General features: G+C 32.0%; 1 protein-coding gene across 3 annotated transcripts in view; it reads left to right on the forward strand.

Annotated features, from left to right (window-relative positions):
- Positions 1 to 11,309: 11,309 nt before the first annotated feature.
- The window catches only part of LOC123659307 (tropomyosin-2), a 31,356-nt gene continuing 24,409 nt past the window's right edge, over positions 11,310 to 18,256 (forward strand). Inside the window, exon 1 of one of the 3 annotated variants that reach the window (XM_045594557.1) lies at positions 11,310 to 11,415. The gene's annotated coding sequence lies outside the window, so the exon portion shown is untranslated. The remainder of the gene's footprint in view (positions 11,416 to 18,256) is intronic. The other 2 variants (XM_045594555.1, XM_045594553.1) reach the window with 2 other exon arrangements.

Here is an 18,256-nt window from a genome sequence, read left to right on the forward strand (position 1 = left end):
AAAAAATTTAGCCATTATGAAACAGAGAATAGAACAACGATATGACACTATATTCATCATTGGTGGTCTTTTTTGAATTAAAACTTCTTTACGCACCCTTGACTTGGGGAGTAAGCTGGTGAATGCGTAAAAGTGTAATCGGGAGGGGAGAACGGAAGTTGAAAGGGATATATAAGTTAGATGGAGCTAAAGAAGCTTTACTACAGTCGTGTGGTATAAAGCACTCTCGTTTTTTGGAAATTGAAACTATCTATAATGAATATACAAAAGCAAGAGCCTCAAGTTTACTATAATAACACAGCTATGTGTCAACAAGTAACGTAATCTTAAGCTTTAAAGTATTTTTGTTCTGCGGCAATTGTTATCAGGGCCTGCGACTGCCTTTTAAGGGCAGGATATGTCCGCAAGGTCGCGACTGGCCGGCGCGCGACGGCGCCCGATTGTTATTACGACATTACCGCTTATGGTCTGCGAACATCTGGGATCATTGCAGTGATTCTCAAAGTGCTAATTCTTCACATGCAATCTATACAAATAAAAACGAATCGCCAATGTATGTACGTACGATAACTTATGTACGACTGCAACAAATTGAATAGTTCTTTTTGTATTAGTTTTTGGCAAGACAAGGTTTGCATAAATGAAAATTTAGGGAAAGTCGATAAAATAACTGCAAAAATTGTCGGTACGAAGTTCGCCGAGACAGCTAATTACATATAAACAGCCCACCTAAATTTACCTATATCAGTAAAACAAAATGATAAAGAAGCGAATTAGTGACCCTCAATGAACTTCCTATTTATTGAACCTCAAAGCGTTGATGCAGTGTAACAAGCTTTTGCTGTGATGATTTGCATGGAATAAGATAGATAAAAATATATTTTGAAGGAATGACGTGTCATTTTGTAGATTGGGATTCACTGCTTTTAGAAAATTTATTATTAACAGAAACGCCTTCAATCCGACGCAGAATTTACTTTATAAAGTTATTATTTATAGATGTTAATTAAGATGGCAGTGAACTGTTTAAAACTCGTATTTATGTCAAGTTTGACATGACCTATTGAATTTCACGTGAATTATTTATCATAATCTATTTTGAACGTCTTTTTAAACAATCTTTTAATATATAAAATTCTCGTGTCGCGGTGTTTGTAGTTGATCGATTCTCATGAAAGGACCCCGCACAATTTGTATGGAAAATGGCTCTCGGCTAAATTAGCTGAAATTTTGCATAGGGGTAGCTTTCAATATGCTGATCGAATGTCTCAAGGGGCACAAACCCCCAAGTTCAACCCAAGACCCTCTACAATCCCCCAAACCCCCCAAAATGCACTTTACAAGAAAAAGATGATGATGAAGAAGTCATTCTGGGCTATTATTGCACCTGCCAGAGTGGAGCACGTACGCTAGGTACTTGCGCGCATGTTGCTAGCGTCTTATGGTATTTAGGATACGCCCGACATCAACAACATATTAAATATCCAGATGAATCTTTACTTCATACTACTCGAGATGCTGCACATCGTGAAAAATAAAATACGTCGTGTTTGAACCAACTTCTTTAAAAAATCGAAACATTATCCCTACTAATATTATAAATGTGAATGTAAGGTTGTTTGTTACGCTTTTACGCGAAAACTACTTACCCGATTATCATGCAACGTTGTACACATATTCTTGGAGGTATTAGATATTAAGATTAACATTGGATACTTTTTAATAATTAAAAAAATCAATACAAGCGAAGCCGCGGGTAAAAGCTAGTAATATTATATTTATTTTTTATTTTTTTTTCAAAATACGGTATTAGAGTGACTTGAGCAAAAGAGTACTTTTCTTTTAAACTTCGGGAAATAAAAGACATATGCTTATTCCTTATTGGTCCACTACCTTATTTGTTTATTTTCAAAGGTATTGAGTCGTTTTTACACTAAAGGTATAGGTAGCGTGTGAACATTCCGTAGAACTGAGTCATGGAGGATTTTTCTCGTCTCTAGGAACCTCGACCTCGACTCTCGACCTCACTGGCTAGGCCCATAGGAAAGACGAGTGGATACGTGTGGAGCCAGTTCGGCTGCAGGAGTCTCGCATTTTAGAGCTATGCCACGAATGCTTGACGGAGACCCCATTCCGGGTTTCAAATGAAGATTTTCTTCTCCAGGACCCTGATGATTTTGAGCCAGCTTCATCCCTCGGTCGCCTTTTACGACCCCCACGGGAAGAAGGCATTAGAAAATATAGTAAGTATTATTTAAATGTTACACACTTTTAATATAATATTTTAGAATACCACATTTTTTGGTATCAAAAGAAAACATATTTTTCGAATTGTAATTATTACAGTATTACCTATTTTATTTTAAAGAGAACTTTGAAGTAAATAAATCATAATTGTCTATAGTTTTTCACTCAACGGCCCTCAATACAACAAAAGGAACGTCATTTTTATGTCCATGTTTGAAATTGGAATTATCCCAAAGAAATACAGTACTCATCATCTAACTTGTTTTTAAGTTAGCTGCTCTTGGAACATATACATACAAGTGTTAGCATAGACGTAATGCTTTTGTGGGTTATTTTGATTGTCTTTACAATTAAACGTACAAACTAAACGTAAAAAATTACAACGTACAATATATATATTTTGTACGTTGTAATTTTAGACTTCTACTTTCACCCTATTAAAAAGCTCATATTTATTTCGATCAAGTAATACAAGATGATGCAACTTTTAAGATTTTTTTTGTATATCTAAATGATTTTGTTTTCAGTATCTATAAACAGTGTGTATCTATAAACAGTGTGTACTAGGTAGATATAGAAAGAAATATTTTAAATTCAGCATTAAATAAGAGAGAGAGAGAGAGAGAGAGAAAGAGTAGTATATATATTTTTGCTTAAAGTTTTTGATTAATTGTGTTTGCTCACAAACGAAAAAAAAGTGACTGCAATTACATCGACAAGTAATTCAACATAAGTAGACGAAAATATACCTAGTCAAGTAAATACGCCTTATAAAAGATGACTCAAAAAGTAGTCATTATATCCCGATCAAATTTAAATAGGACCACAAGACAAGCATCAGCTTTCGATTAAAATAAGAATCATTACAATTGGTACACAGTGGTATAATACAATGTAGGTCGACGCATACGCATTATTAGATGTAATTATAAATGTATTTGCTAGATCTCGATTAAATTTAAATGAGACCACATGACAAGCACCACCTTTTGATTAAAAAAAGAATCATTGAAATCGGTCTACTCAGTAAAAAGTTCTGAATCAAAGATCATGTCATGCTCTTCAACAAAGTGTTGTGCAGGAGCCCACAAAGGTTTCTGAGTTGGTAGGACCAAAAATAAAAGCGTAGCAACGCGCGCAGGGTACAGCTAGTATTTTGAAAATAGTCATTTAAATTCATAAATATACATCTCATTTCATTTTTTGGTTGAATGTTTTCATTATGAACCAGCTTAGGAAGCAATGATTAGATCTTATTATTTAAACGGAGCAGATATATTTCAAAATGTATTGACAAAACTGAATTCAGAAGAATCTTGTCTATTATATATATATATATATATATATATATATATATATATATATATATATATATAAAAGCGAAAGGTCACTCACTCATCACGAAATCTCCGAAACTATAACACCTACAAACTTGAAAATTAGCAGGTCCATATAGGACTGGTACTGTGTGGCTACGGTACTCAAGAATATAGCCACCCCCTCTCTTCCCGTGGGTGTCGTAAGAGGCGACTAAGGGATAACACAGTTCCAGTACCACCTTGGAACTTGAAAAACCGACCGGTGGCGGGATAACCATCCAACTGCTGGCTTTGAAATACACAGGCCGAAGACGGGCAGCAGCGTCTTCAGTGCGACAAAGCCAGTACTGCGGTCACCAACCCGCCTGCCCAGCGTGGTGACTATGGGCAAAACACATGAGTTTACGTTATTTTTGGCGTTAACTTGTGGAGGCCTATGTCCAGCAGTGGACTGTATAGGCTGTAATGATATAGGACGTAGACACCCGATAAGAACGGATTTTATGGCATGAATTTCAATGACATAAAAAACTTATACAATAATATTCATCTTATTTATCTAGTCACCGAAGACGGATTCCATTCGACAGATTACGCAGATTACGATTACGTATCGATATAATTCTACAGATGTTCTTGCGGAGAACGCATTGTTATGACGACATGAGCTATTCCCGTCCTGCGGCGTCGCTCCAGAAATAACTCCACACGAGTACTGGCTCGATACACTGTTTTCTATCTTAATGATTTAGAAAAGCAATTATGTTATGCGTGTATGATGGCAGATCTATTTCTGTTAAATGAAATATTTTAATTTTAATCTGGCTTATTTTATTCTTGTATTACAGATTAATGACATGTAATATTTATTTTAAATAGCTTATATAATATACTCTATAAGATAATATAGAAGCATTGTCGCGCTCAAATATTACGAGCATGATGTATTGTATATCAATCCCGAGACAAAATTAAAATAATATTTTGAGCCTCATTTCATTTAGATATGTACCTACCTACTTGTTGCTAAATTCAAAACATTTAAATAGGACAGGGAGGCTAAAATTATGATTTTAGAATTTTACTTTCAGCCTACAGAACCTGTCGCTTTGAGTTCGGTACTATTAATAGTATCAAAGATAGACGACACACGTAAATAATTGTGTTTGCTCGCAAACGAAAAAAAAACCGACTTCAATTACATCGACGAGTATACAACGTAGATCGACGAAAAAATACTCATGTAACTGCGCGTTATCAAAGATTACTCAAAAAGTAGTTATCAGATCTCGGTGAAATTTATATGTGACCACATGATAAACATCAGCTTTCGATTAAATTAAAAATTATTAAAATCGGTACACCCAGTAAAAAGTTATTGCGGATTTTCAAGAAGTTCCCTTGATTTCTCTGGGATCCATTATCAGATCCTGGTTTCCTTATCATGGTACTAAACTAAGAATATCTCCTTTCCAACAAAAAAAAGAATTATCAAAATCGGTATACCCAGTAAAAAGTTATTGCGGATTTTCAAGAATTTCCATCAATTTCTCTGGGATCCCATCACCAGATCCTGGTTTCCTTATCATGATACCAAACTAGGGATATCCCCTTTCCAACAAAAAAAGAATTATCAAAATCGGTACATCCAGTAGAAAGTTATGCGGTATAATACAACGTAGGTCGACGAAAAAAGCGTCAAGTAAAAACGCATTTTAGATATAGCTTGAAAAGTAGTTGTTAGATCTCAAATAAATTTAAATGGGACCAATTGGCACACACCACCTTTCGATTAAAAGAAAATTTGTCGAAATCGCTCCACCCAGTCAAAAGTTCTGATGTAACATACATAAAAAAAAAACAGTCGAATTGAGAACCTCCTCCTTTTTTGGAAGTCGGTTAAAAAGATAGGTAAAGCAGTCTTTTCTGTTAGCTATCATAAATGTTGAAAAACAATGGGTAACTATATGTGATGTCATTTTATGCTTTAAATACATTTTTTACCCCAAGTATAGGTACCTACTTCAAAATTTTCCTTATTGCGATTATTTGTTTTAAATAAAAGATATCTCATATTAAGTAAAAAATTTTTGTTAATTAAATGATTTGTGATTGATGAATTTTGATTAGCTATTTAATTATTTATTTACATTGCAAAAACAATTACTTATATGGCCTTATAAGGTAAATTACCTATTGATGTAAAGTGAGTCATATTGCTTTCATCTTAGTAATGATTCATTACAGTGTTTCCTTTACAAATGTTTATTTCGTGTCGTGTACATTGTACGCATTCTTTATTGAAAAGTACTGTTAGTCTCTGCGTCATTTTTATAACATTTAGTTTACTTATCCTTGTTTTTATAGGACACTGACTTACGCAATCCGCAGCTTTAATTTTTAATTATTGTTGTTCAAAAGAATATTTATCTAATTATAAAAGCTAATATCGACTGCAAAGTGCGTTTTTATTTAATAGCCTGTTTGACTTCGTATACTACTTTTTGGTACCTATATTTATTTCCGCTTGCTAGATTCTTCTAGGGCTTCTGGTTTTCATTTTGACCTTTGTTCAATATGGAAATAATAACAATCTATTACAGTTCACTACGGTTATTCAATATTTCAATGACCTTTTTTTACCTGTTACTCGAGCTATATAATTTTTAGCAGGCACCTATATTTATCAAGGTTTTAAAGTGTTTTTAAACATAAACTACGAGCTAATTTTAGCTTATCGCACTTCGCAGTACATTGCTGGATATATGAGTAGGCCTCCCAAACTCGCGCCAAACACCAGAACTTACAAGTAGGGTACAAGGGAAAAATCTTTAGGTATATATTTTTTAAATATTAAAAAAACATTTATAACATGAATATAGATAAGTGCAAGTGGTATTAGTACGATAAAAAAGGTTTTGTTAATTTAATAATAAGATTACTTCATGACGGACGTATTGTTGTCTCACAAGGTAAAAATGTCTTAACTCTTTGCTAGTAAGTCATTACTATACATTATAACTATTATTGTAAGTAAACAAAAATATCAAGTACGTTTATAGATAAATCAGATTTATAAAATTAACTTATATTGTAATTTTTTTCTTATTATCTGTACTAAGTAAATTAAAAAAAAAAAATGCAATTCAAAAATAAAATCTAAGAATATTCGAGAAAGTACGTAATTGTGTGATTTGAAATGTAGTTTTTGCAATAATATTTCATAAATAATAACACTTTTTTTAATTTGTTTAAACCAATAAAATATGATAATAATTTGCAAACGTGAATAGCTAGTTCTATATCTGTCGTGTCTAGATCATATCATTTAAACTATAAAGTCTTTATATGGGTTTAATAATCATAACGAGATCTTGCTAATTGTGAACGGTCAATAGCAAGTAGGTACTTTGTTAAGGGCATTTTACTGACAGCTGTGTTGCTAGCTCAAAATTTAGCATTAAATTAAAACTAGAGAAACTTATAATTACACTATGTAGTATATGTATGTTTTAAACGAGTGATTCTCTAAACATTTGTCTTCAAGTACTGATCCATCTCAACTGAATATGTACTTCGAAGGTTAACAAGGAATAAGATGGTAGTTAGCATCGATCTGGGTTCAAGGAATGTCCCCCGACATTCGGATTTCTCGGCCGACAAACCAACGTAATCTTATTTAGTTAGGTAGAGTCAAGAAGGTGTTATGTGGAGTATGACTTCGTTTATTTTATTTCCACCAACTAAAACAAAAAAGACAATTTTGAAACTAGGTACCATAATTGTATTAGGTACTTGAGATCACGCTCATATGGTTACATGATGGTTGGTTATATATAGGTGCTGCAAAAGTGTGTAGGGTAGGTACACTATGAATTCAATCATGTTATTTTAACACACATTAGTTCTATATCTTTGTTGAGTTGAAAATAAATAAAAGTTAAAAATATTTAAGTGTGATTTAACAAGCTATAATTCACTAACAGGCTGATAACAGTTCTACAAGTTTTTTTTTCAAATATGATTCTCAGTCAGAATGAAGTTCAGTTACACAAACAATATGATGAGTTTTAGAATCAACTTACTGTACTGTTACATAGGTATATAGTCGGAAATGCACCTTTTATATCGAATCGAGTATCTGTACAGTACGTGTACAGGACTACACAGAGGAATCTGCCATGTATTAGGTATATTAAATTAAAGGTGTCATGAAATAGCATAAAAAAACTCTCGACTACTTAACGTTATATGTATATATAAAACTCAGAAACACTAACTTATGAAGTTATAATAAAGTAAAATTAGTAATAATATTAATATATACTTATGATTGCTTGTAATGAGTGTAGCAACTCTGGCTTGTTAGAGGCAAGGCCAAGCATGGTGCCTTAAAAGTACCATCTGGGTCAACTATTTACCTTAATTCAATAAACAGACTGGTGACTCAGTCGACTTTATTTCGGAGATTCAATGTGACACGTACATTTTCTCACAATTAATGACATTATACCCTATTTACATTTTTTCCGTAAATGGTAATTACCCACTTACAAGTCTAAACTTGAGTCTTCTTTTCGATAAAAATTAGGTCATCATCATCATCATCATCACTTCAGCCTATCGCAAAACACTGCTGGACATAGGCCTCCACAAGTTCGATTAATTAGGAAAAATTAGGTACAATAAAATATTTGATTTTGCCAAATACAATATAATATAGTATAAAAGTAGATTTTGCTCAGAGCTATTAAGTAAAACTAACTGATTATAAAATATAATTTTAACTAAAATTTTATTATATTCATTCAGTGTTATTGAGTTTTTCATTGATCAATTGCATTGAAGGGCAATAGTATGGAGTGTAGTGCAGGAAATATCCTGCTTAAAATCCTACTAACTAATCTTACTAACTTTATAGAAGATCACAGCCAAACTACCTCTCAAGTAGTAGTGTAGCGTTTCTGTGGTGAGTAAGGTTTATAACAAGGACGGATCCACTGTTGTGGGCACGGTGGGCATGCCCACGACCTTCTGCCCAAATATTTACGTATTGTTTTTCCTTGACTTGATTTTTGACTCGATTATTGTAGGTTATTATGTAATGGCTGGCCTAAAAATAAAGTTAAAAATTTGCTGAAATTTTCATATGAAATTTAATTCCTCTTTCCCTTACTTCTAAATCAGGTGTGACTTTCTCCCACAAATTCAAAAGTCATTTATAAGTCATAATTGTTCATGGGCGAGTTTATTCTGACTAACACTTCGCTGATTTTCTTGTGGCTGTGCCTATAACCTTTTTAACCGACTTCCAAAAAAGGAGGAGGTTCTCAATTCGACTGTATTTTTTTTTTATGTATGTTACATCAGAACTTTTGACCGTGTGGACCGATTTCGACAATTTTTTTTCTTAATCGAAAGGTGGTGTGTGTCAATTGGTCCCATTTAAATTTATTTGAGATCTAACAACTACTTTTCGAGTTATATCTAATAATGCGTTTTTACTTGACGCTTTTTTCGTCGACCTACGTTGTATTATACCGCATAACTTTCTACTGGATGTACCGATTTTGATAATTCTTTTTTTGTTGGAAAGAAGATATCCCTAGTTTAGTACCATGATAAGGAAACCAGGATCTGATGATGGGATCCCAGAGAAATCGAGGGAAACTCTTGAAAATCCGCAATAACTTTTTACTTGGTGAACCGATTTTGATAATTCTTTTTTTGTTGGAAAGAAGATATGCCTAGTTTAGTACCATGATAAGAAAACTAGGATCTGATGATGGGATCCCAGAGAAATCGAGGGAAACTCTTGAAAATCCGCAATAACTTTTTACTGGGTGTACCGATTTTAATAATTTTTAATTTAATCGAAAGCTGATGTTTGTTATGTAGTCAAATATAAATTTTATTGAGATCTGATAACTACTTTTTGAGTAATCTTTGATAACGCGTAGTTACTTGACTATTTTTTCGTCGATCTACGTTGTATTACTCGTCGATGTAATTGAAGTCGGTTTTTTTTTCGTTTGCGAGCAAACACAATTATTTGAGAGCCGGATCCTCCCCTGCCTGGTGAGTATCGGAAGTAGTCATCGGCAAAACGCTTACGATTCTTTTGTGTTGCGCAGAAAGTATAGTGTTTTCCACCTAGTGGTATAAGCAAATGAACCTGTTATCAATAACGTATTAGCAAAATTCTTAAAAACAGAGATATTATTAGTGCTTTTGTGTTTATTACTTTTAGATTTTAGAACTTTAGATACAGTAGTTTACATATTGCATTAACATAACCGCTAAAATTTGTACATAAAAACAGTCGTCCACAAATAAAACTAAAGTTTATAAATTAAGACCTACAAAAAGAATGATTTAGGCTTCCATGACAAACTATTCTAAGAATTTTATAGGGCACATATAAAATTATATGAATTTTTCGTTTAATAACTTGTAAATAATCGAAACCATTGATGAAGAATGAATGGATATTGTCATCATTATATTTTTTTGGCTTGTGCGTGTGATTGTTTTTGTTCTATGTATTTATTATCTGTGCATGTTTTAATTATCTATATTTATATAAGTTTGAATTCTTACTTTGTAACTAGAAATACCCAATAAAAATATATCAAAAATACATTGGCTTTGTATCAGTTGACCTCTTGCAAATTGTCATATGCGTAATGTTGTAGTAATTGTTATGTTTTTCGAAATTTTCCCATTTTGTACCTAAACTTTTTTCGATTTTTTTATCCCTAAGTATCTTTCTGGAAAAGTGTAATACAGAATGTGCATAATTTTATTTATAAAGTACAACAAGTTGCGAAATCCCATGTGCATAAGTTTTGTTGTTCAACGTACAAAACTTTTTTACTGTATGTACGAAGATTTTAATAAGAACAAAATGTTACTGAAGATATAAATTTTAATTTACTTTGTAAAAGCTCATTACTAATATAATTTAAATATTATAAAAGTAAATAAAATCATTCTATATATTTCGTAAATTTTATATACTTACCTCTTAAACTTATTGCTTGCTAGTTTTAATGTTCAAAAATAATCATTTTTATAATAAGTCTTTATTTTTTAATTATTAGACAAACTCCTTTATTAAAGTCTATAGATTTTGACTAATAATTTTAATTTTAAAATTGTATATCGATTATATTTTAAACTTATGGTTAGTTAGTTTTACTGTTTAAAAGTAATAATTCTTAATAAAGTTCACTTCAGCCTATCGTAGTCCACTTCTGGACATAGGCCTCAATAAGTTCGCGCCAAAAATGGCGTGAACTCATGTGTTGCCCATAGTCACCACGCTGGGCAGGCGGGTTGGTGACTGCAGGGCTGGCTTTGTCGCACCGAAGACGTTCTTGCTCGTCTTCGGTCTGTGTATTGCATTCCTCTTACGATACCCACGGGAAAATAGAGGGTAATCACACACCTTACTTACACACAGCCACACAGCTTATTAAAGTTATAATTTGATAATTAGTTTAAGGAAAAATAGGTAATAAAATATTATGCTATAGCCTTCCTCAATGATAAATGGGCTATCTAACACTGAGAGAGTTTTTCAAATCGGATCAGTAGTTCCTGAGATTAGCGCGTTTAAGCAAACAAACAAATTCTTCAACTTTATTATATTAGTATAGATTAGTCAAACTATTTTTTTTAAGTCTGTATAGATTTTAATTAAAAATTTAAATAAAAAAATCGAATATCGAAGTCTCGCATATTCTCGGAGCGGGGTGCGCTCATCTCCTTACGCGGCGGTAAGGCGACACCGAGGGATCCGCGGCGTCTCGCGCCAGTCGCACCACAGCACGCGTCGACTCGACATGTAAGTACCATGCTCTCTGTCAAATACTATTACATAGTGCCCTAGTGTTAGTGATGTGTTAATTTTTTTGAATCAAGGTGCATTTCTCTTTAACATTTCTCCTGGTAAGTCCAGCGGTCAAATTAAAGTTTAAGGACTTCGAAGTTACGATTGAGTTATATGTTACGGGAACTTATAACTTTTTTTTGTCAATTTTTTGTGTTTGTTAATCAATAATAGTTCGATAAATCGATTTGAACTGTATCGGTGGGCAACGTATTTGTTACCGCGGCCCTGTTTCTATTTTTAAAATATCGCGGTGCTCGGTTTCACGTTCTAATGGCCAATCGTAGAGACTTCTGTGGAAGTTTTCCCGCGATTTTGGCAATATGCCAGCCCGTGACCAATGGCGAGCGAGCGCGGGAAGCGGAGGTGTACGCATGCGCGGGTGATTTTATGTTTATATCCAGTTTCTTTTTCGTATTTTTAGACAAATTAAATTTTAAAATAATAAAGTGTTACAGATCATTAAGCAATTATTAGTAAACATTATTTAATTTTATTTTTTTATTGTAACTTAATTTTTAAAAATCTAATAGGTATATAAAATTCTCGGGTCGCGGCGTTTGTTGCCAAACTCCTCCAAAACGGCTAGACCGATTTTTATGAACTTTGTGTGCATATCGGGTAGGTCTGAGAATCGGCCAACATCTGTTTTTCATACACCTAAGTTACAACGGGGGTGGGGGGAATTAAGGGGGTTAATAATATATATGGCAAAACAACGTTTGCTGGGTCAGCTAGTAAATTAATAAAAAAAATCTTTTGTAATTCACTCACCAGTAATATTTAATATATTTTCTGTATATGTATGATGGTGAGTTATGATAATATATGTTATAAGTAAGAATTTAATTATTTTATTGGAAATCGGGATACGTTAAGATTAGTGTCGGAAACCTGTACTGTAAAATAGCGGGACGAGGTCAGTATATCGTAAAATCCGGGACCGCCTTCTCCAATATTAGATGTGAACTAGATCTTCGCTATTTACGAGTTATATATAAAACTTTCGACAAATTATGTGTTAGAATCGTTAACTGTGGAGATGTGCCAAATATTTTATGACGTCATGTTATAAGTAGGCCTATAGTTCATAAAATTTATAATATTATTAATCGAAAACTTGTAATCGGAATTTCGAAAATCTTTTGAATGAAAGTTGAATTCTTTTTCTGTTTATTTGAATATTTTTTCTTCAGTTATCCGTTCTTTAATAATTATTTAATTCTCTTATCTCTCATAATATATATAATTATATTAAGTTGCTGCGTAATCGTCTATTTGTTTTGTTGTTCACTCACTCACTTCAGCCTATCGCAGTCCACTGCTGGACAAAGGCCTCCCCAAGTTCGCGCCAGACATCCCGGTCTTCCGCAATCCTCATCCAGCCGACACCGGCAATCTTACGTATATCGTCGGTCCAACGGGCCGGAGGACGTCCTACACGTCCTAACGTCCTTGTTTTGTTGTTGATTTTTCTAAATACACTATTTTGTTCATTTCATCATAATAAACTTGAGTACAATTTAAATAAGCCAGAAAAAAAAAAACAATTAAAATAAAAACTTGCAAATATTGTTTTCTAATATGTGCGCGAATTTCACTCATTATAATAAAACAGCTTTTTCGTATCCTCCCGTGACCACGGTTGCTGTATGGTATCCAAAACGTCGTCGTGTAAAAAACTTGACAAACCGCGATAAAACCGAAAAAGTTGTTTTATCATAAAAACTTGCAAAGTCGTGTCGAAAAGTAGTAACTTATATTTCAATGTGTGTATGTAACGTATGTCAAGGCTGACCTTTCGTCATTATTATCATCTCTTTAAAAAGTAATACAAACACGTACAACACGGAGAAATTAAAGTGTAACATTATTATGAAGAAGAATTTATTTTTAATACTCTTTTTTATTCTCAAACTACATGTTTATATTCTTTAAATGATTTTGTTCGTTTTGACACACAAATAATATATTAAATCTTTTGGTGAGTAACTTGGGTTCATATTATATTAGTAAAAATAGGATATCATCAACATCATATATTGATGTTGATGTAGAACAACTATATGGCAGCTGCGCTTTAAGGTTTTACTCACTTAACTTTTACGGTAATGTCGGGATAAAAGGTAGCTTGTATCTTATTTTGACTTTTCAGCTGTCTACAACAAGTTTGATTGAAGTTCGATTAAATATATTTTGCTTGAAAAATAACGAACTAGAATCTTATTTCCATTTTTATAATATTAGAAGAACAGCAATATTACTAAGATACCTAATAATAAATATTAGTTTGAATACAATGAACAATTAAGGTAACATCACTAATGATGCCAACTTGGCATCTCACTTGATAACTGGTTTCCTTGGAAATTACAATGATAATGTTAGAAGTATGAAGTTATTTTTGCCTCAGTGGAACATTGTTTAGAATGAAGTAATATTGATAGGCTTTTACATATATTTTCGAAATATTTTATTAAAAATTACGAATGACAAGATTTTCAATATCTGTTAAACTAAACTGAATTTAGTATAGTTTTCCTTCATTTTTTAATATCATATCACAAATCGACCGTTCCAGCGGGGATCGAACCTGCATCTCCGACTGACAGTGTTGGTGCTCTAGCCAATTAAGCTATGAAACGATGTATCCGCTACATCGAAATTTATGATATGATGATTTTATATTTGGTCTAAACGACCGTGGTGCCGGCGCCGTCTATAGTTGACCTTTTTTTTCTTTAATTTCGAGTGAACGTTTTCAACATTTAAAAAATACTAAGAAATATAATTATGATAAAAATCCATTATTAATTTAGATTTATTTAATTTTGTAAAGCTAAGTATAACAAAATTACGTGCTACCTATTAGTCTCAGTTTTATTTATTCAACGATAAAATGTATTAAAATATTAAAAACATTTGCTAACTCTCAATGTCAAATATATCGTATGACGTTTATTTAAACAACTTGCAAGAATGGAAATGGCATAATTATAGCTATAATTGTATATGCAATCTCTGTAATCAGGAAGTAAGATAAACGGAGAAGATACGTTGAGAATGCATATATTTGTATAAATTTTATACCATATAATTAAACAAACATAATTTATATAAAACTTTATCCTTCAATTCAATCAAATTCGTCCATTATTAAAAAAAAAATATTAACTAACGTCTAATTTACATCAAAGACAGTCAAATTTTATTAGATGACCTTTTTTTAGGCTGCCTCTACTCCATCAAATAATAAATTATGTAATGAAAATATCCCCAATATACATATATTTTGGATGAGCTTTTTTTAGGTACCTTTAATGTTATATATATACATATATACCTACTATATATTCCTATATTCAAGAATAAAAAGAGCCTAATTTGCGGTTTGAAGTGTAAAATAACGAAAAATTCGGGATAGTTTCCAAAAAATCCAAAAATCGTTTCATTTTGGTAGGACAGAGCCCATATCGGAATAAATATCGAAAAATCGGTAGTTTCGAGAGCACTAATTTTTATTATATGCGTTGTATATGAGATATATGTTCAGTAAGAAATTATATTTTGATCATATATAATTATAACCATTGTTATAATTTGTTTTATGTACCTAACTGGTAAGTGTTTGTTTGATAATGGTTTGATAGTGGTAATTTAAGGTAGGAATTATTTTAAACATTCAAAAACTAAAAATCTTTTTAATGAACAAATGTTAGAGCTTTTTACAATAGGATTATGGTAGCCTTTGAAGCTGAAGAATGAATTTATCTACACTCAGCTTATGATTGCATCAATTTTCCAAATTTTTAATAAAAAATTTTTAAGGAAAAATATAAAACTATAGAAAGAAATATATGACATATATATTTCAATGGAATCGTAGATATTCAGGCGGTACGTGCTTTTAAACATCGTGTCGTGACCTACAGTATCTTAACTTACCATTTCTGACGTGATCGTACGTGTCATTGGGAATTTACTAACAAAATATAGTTAATTATTTTTATATGTATATAGGTATTTTTACTTAACCTTTTATATTTTCTTACTTTTTTTTGCACTACTAATTATACTCGAGTATTAATTAATGAGAGTTAAATTAATGTAATTAGTTGCATAAATTTTTACAATTTATAAATAAATGTAGTTGGATTTAAATAAAAAAAAAACTGAATATAATATTTATATTTTTTTTTTCATAAAATTAAGCAACTAAAATAGACAACGTGATAAAAATTATATAACTTATTATAAAACTGACCTACCCCACACAAGTTGTAGCTGTGGGTCTTATACTTTCCGTAACGTTTTAATTGCTTAAATATTCACTTACACTTTTAAAATAACACGTATAAATTTATTTTATAAAAACAATTTCTTATTAATATTACCTATTATTTTAACTGAATAAACTAACCAGAAATACATTTTAACTGTTTAAAATATCTATATATGCCTTGATAACTCGCTTTTAGGAGTCTGTTAACTTTTGATATTCTCTTTAGATTTCCAACGGCACTCATTGTCAGTATACTGAAATCAAGATGTCGGGGGTTCGGAAACACAATACAAATACAAACATTTACCACAGCATACGGATGGTCTAAGTAAACATTGTCCTGAACGGAAATCAAACCTGCGATAGCAACAGTCGGTTGCTATCATCGTCGTGCCAACCATTCGTCACAATCAATTGACTCGAAAATTTTAAATAAGTTAGACGTTTAATTAGCGAAACCTTTAGTTTTACATTATTTTTGGCCTTAACGATAAAATCAATTAAATCAATAATATATTCTATACAAACAAAATATACTACTTACGGTGGTATATGTATGTATATTCATGTGTATTTAGAAGTTATGTATAAGGTCATTTCTCGGTAAGGTTACTACAGATTGAGTCTGCACTGGTCAGGCGGGCAACGCGATGAATTTTTGCGAAATATGATTCACACAAAGGAATGCTTTTCCATTGAATCACTTCGTCTCGCAGACGATAAGGTTTGTGTAATCTTTTTTTTTCTTATGCTGTTGCCTTTGCGCATTTTGATTTTAAATCTTTATAAAAGATGGCTCTCTCTTAAAAATTATATAATAAACATAGTACCTAATTTTTAAACTACATTTTGTGTATATGTAATGACTAAACATTATTGAAAACTATGTAGACAGAACTGAGGTCTGCTTAATTTTGCATGATTACACCAATTTCAAAACTTCCTTCTATAATTAACGTATATCTTTACTGCTCCGTTACTATATTAGGCATAGGTACTATTCTGTTATCTACAAGTTAAGTTTTTATTATTATTCTTTTAGTTAAGATTATATTATCTATTCAAGTAGTTTATTTAATTAACACCAAGTACTTTTCTTTAACCCGAATTTCTGTAACTGCAAATATTTTTACTTTTATTTGCCCTTATCCGTAACCAGATTTCTTTCGTCATATTTTTAATACAATCCGGTTACAAATAATTGTGTTTGCTCGCAAACGAAAAAAAAACCGACTTCAATTACATCGAAGAGTAATACAACGTAGATCGACGAAAAAATAGTCAAGTAACTACGCGTTATCAAAGATTACTCAAAAAGTAGTTATCAGATTTTGATAAAATTTATATGTGACCACATGATAAACATCAGCTTTCGATTAAATTAAAAATTATTAAAATCGGTACACCCAGTAAAAAGTTATTGCGGATTTTCGAGAGTTTCCATAGATTTTTCTGGGATCCCATCATCAGATCCTGGTTTCCTTATCATGGTTCCAAACTAGGGATATCCTCTTTCTAACAAAAAAAGAATTATCAAAATCGGTACATCTAGTAGAAAGTTATGCGGTATAATACAACGGAGGTCAACGAAAAAAGCGTCAAGTAAAAACGCATTATTAGATATAACTCGAAAAGTAGTTGTTAGATCTCAAATAAATTTAAATGGGACCAATTGGCACACACCACCTTTCGATTAAAACATAATTTGTCGAAATCGGTCCACCCGGTCAAAAGTTCTGATGTAACATACATAAAAAAAAAAAAAAAAAAAATACAGTCGAATTGAGAACCTCCTCCTTTTTTGGAAGTCGGTTAAAAAGTAGATTTCAGTATTATACATTCATATACAACATCCAACAAGAGGTGTTTTTTTTTAAATTTATTTATTTATTGTTGAACAGTAAAGGTTGATAAAAATTGATCGAATATGTTTGCAGTACCAAAGGATCTTTTTGCGATATTTTTAAATATCGAAAGGTCGTTCACTAGGTATAGCCCGACCGTTGGCGTAGTTTGTAGTGGCCCAGCTTTCTGTTCCGTGGGTTGCGGGTTCGATTTCGGCTTAACTCTAGGTGTAATATTTGTATTATCTATGTATATTTATCAACAAAAAAAAAAAAGAATTAGGTATAACAGTCGACTGTTACCTAGTGGTTACCTATAACGCAGGCATTAAGTTGCTTACCGTAGAAACAGCTACGACCGATCGTGTGTGTATGTTATGAGATATTATTTATTTATTCATTAATTTATTTATAGTTATTGTGTACTAAAACTACTTTAGGGCGCGTGTTAGTAAATATGAACGCTGGGGACGGTATTCGTGGAATGCGAGCTATTTTAATATCTCTAAAAGGACTTTATAGAATCTACAAATAAGAAATAGACTGGTACAAGTTGTAGCCACTTACGACTGATCCGGTTTTAGATTGTTAAGTAAACCACTGCGAAACCTAGATTTAATAATAGCCTTACATAATTCCCATAGGCTAATACATGGTTATTATTGAATGA

Source organism: Melitaea cinxia, chromosome 13, assembly GCF_905220565.1.
Source record: "Melitaea cinxia chromosome 13, ilMelCinx1.1, whole genome shotgun sequence".
Taxonomy (NCBI): domain Eukaryota; kingdom Metazoa; phylum Arthropoda; class Insecta; order Lepidoptera; family Nymphalidae; genus Melitaea; species Melitaea cinxia.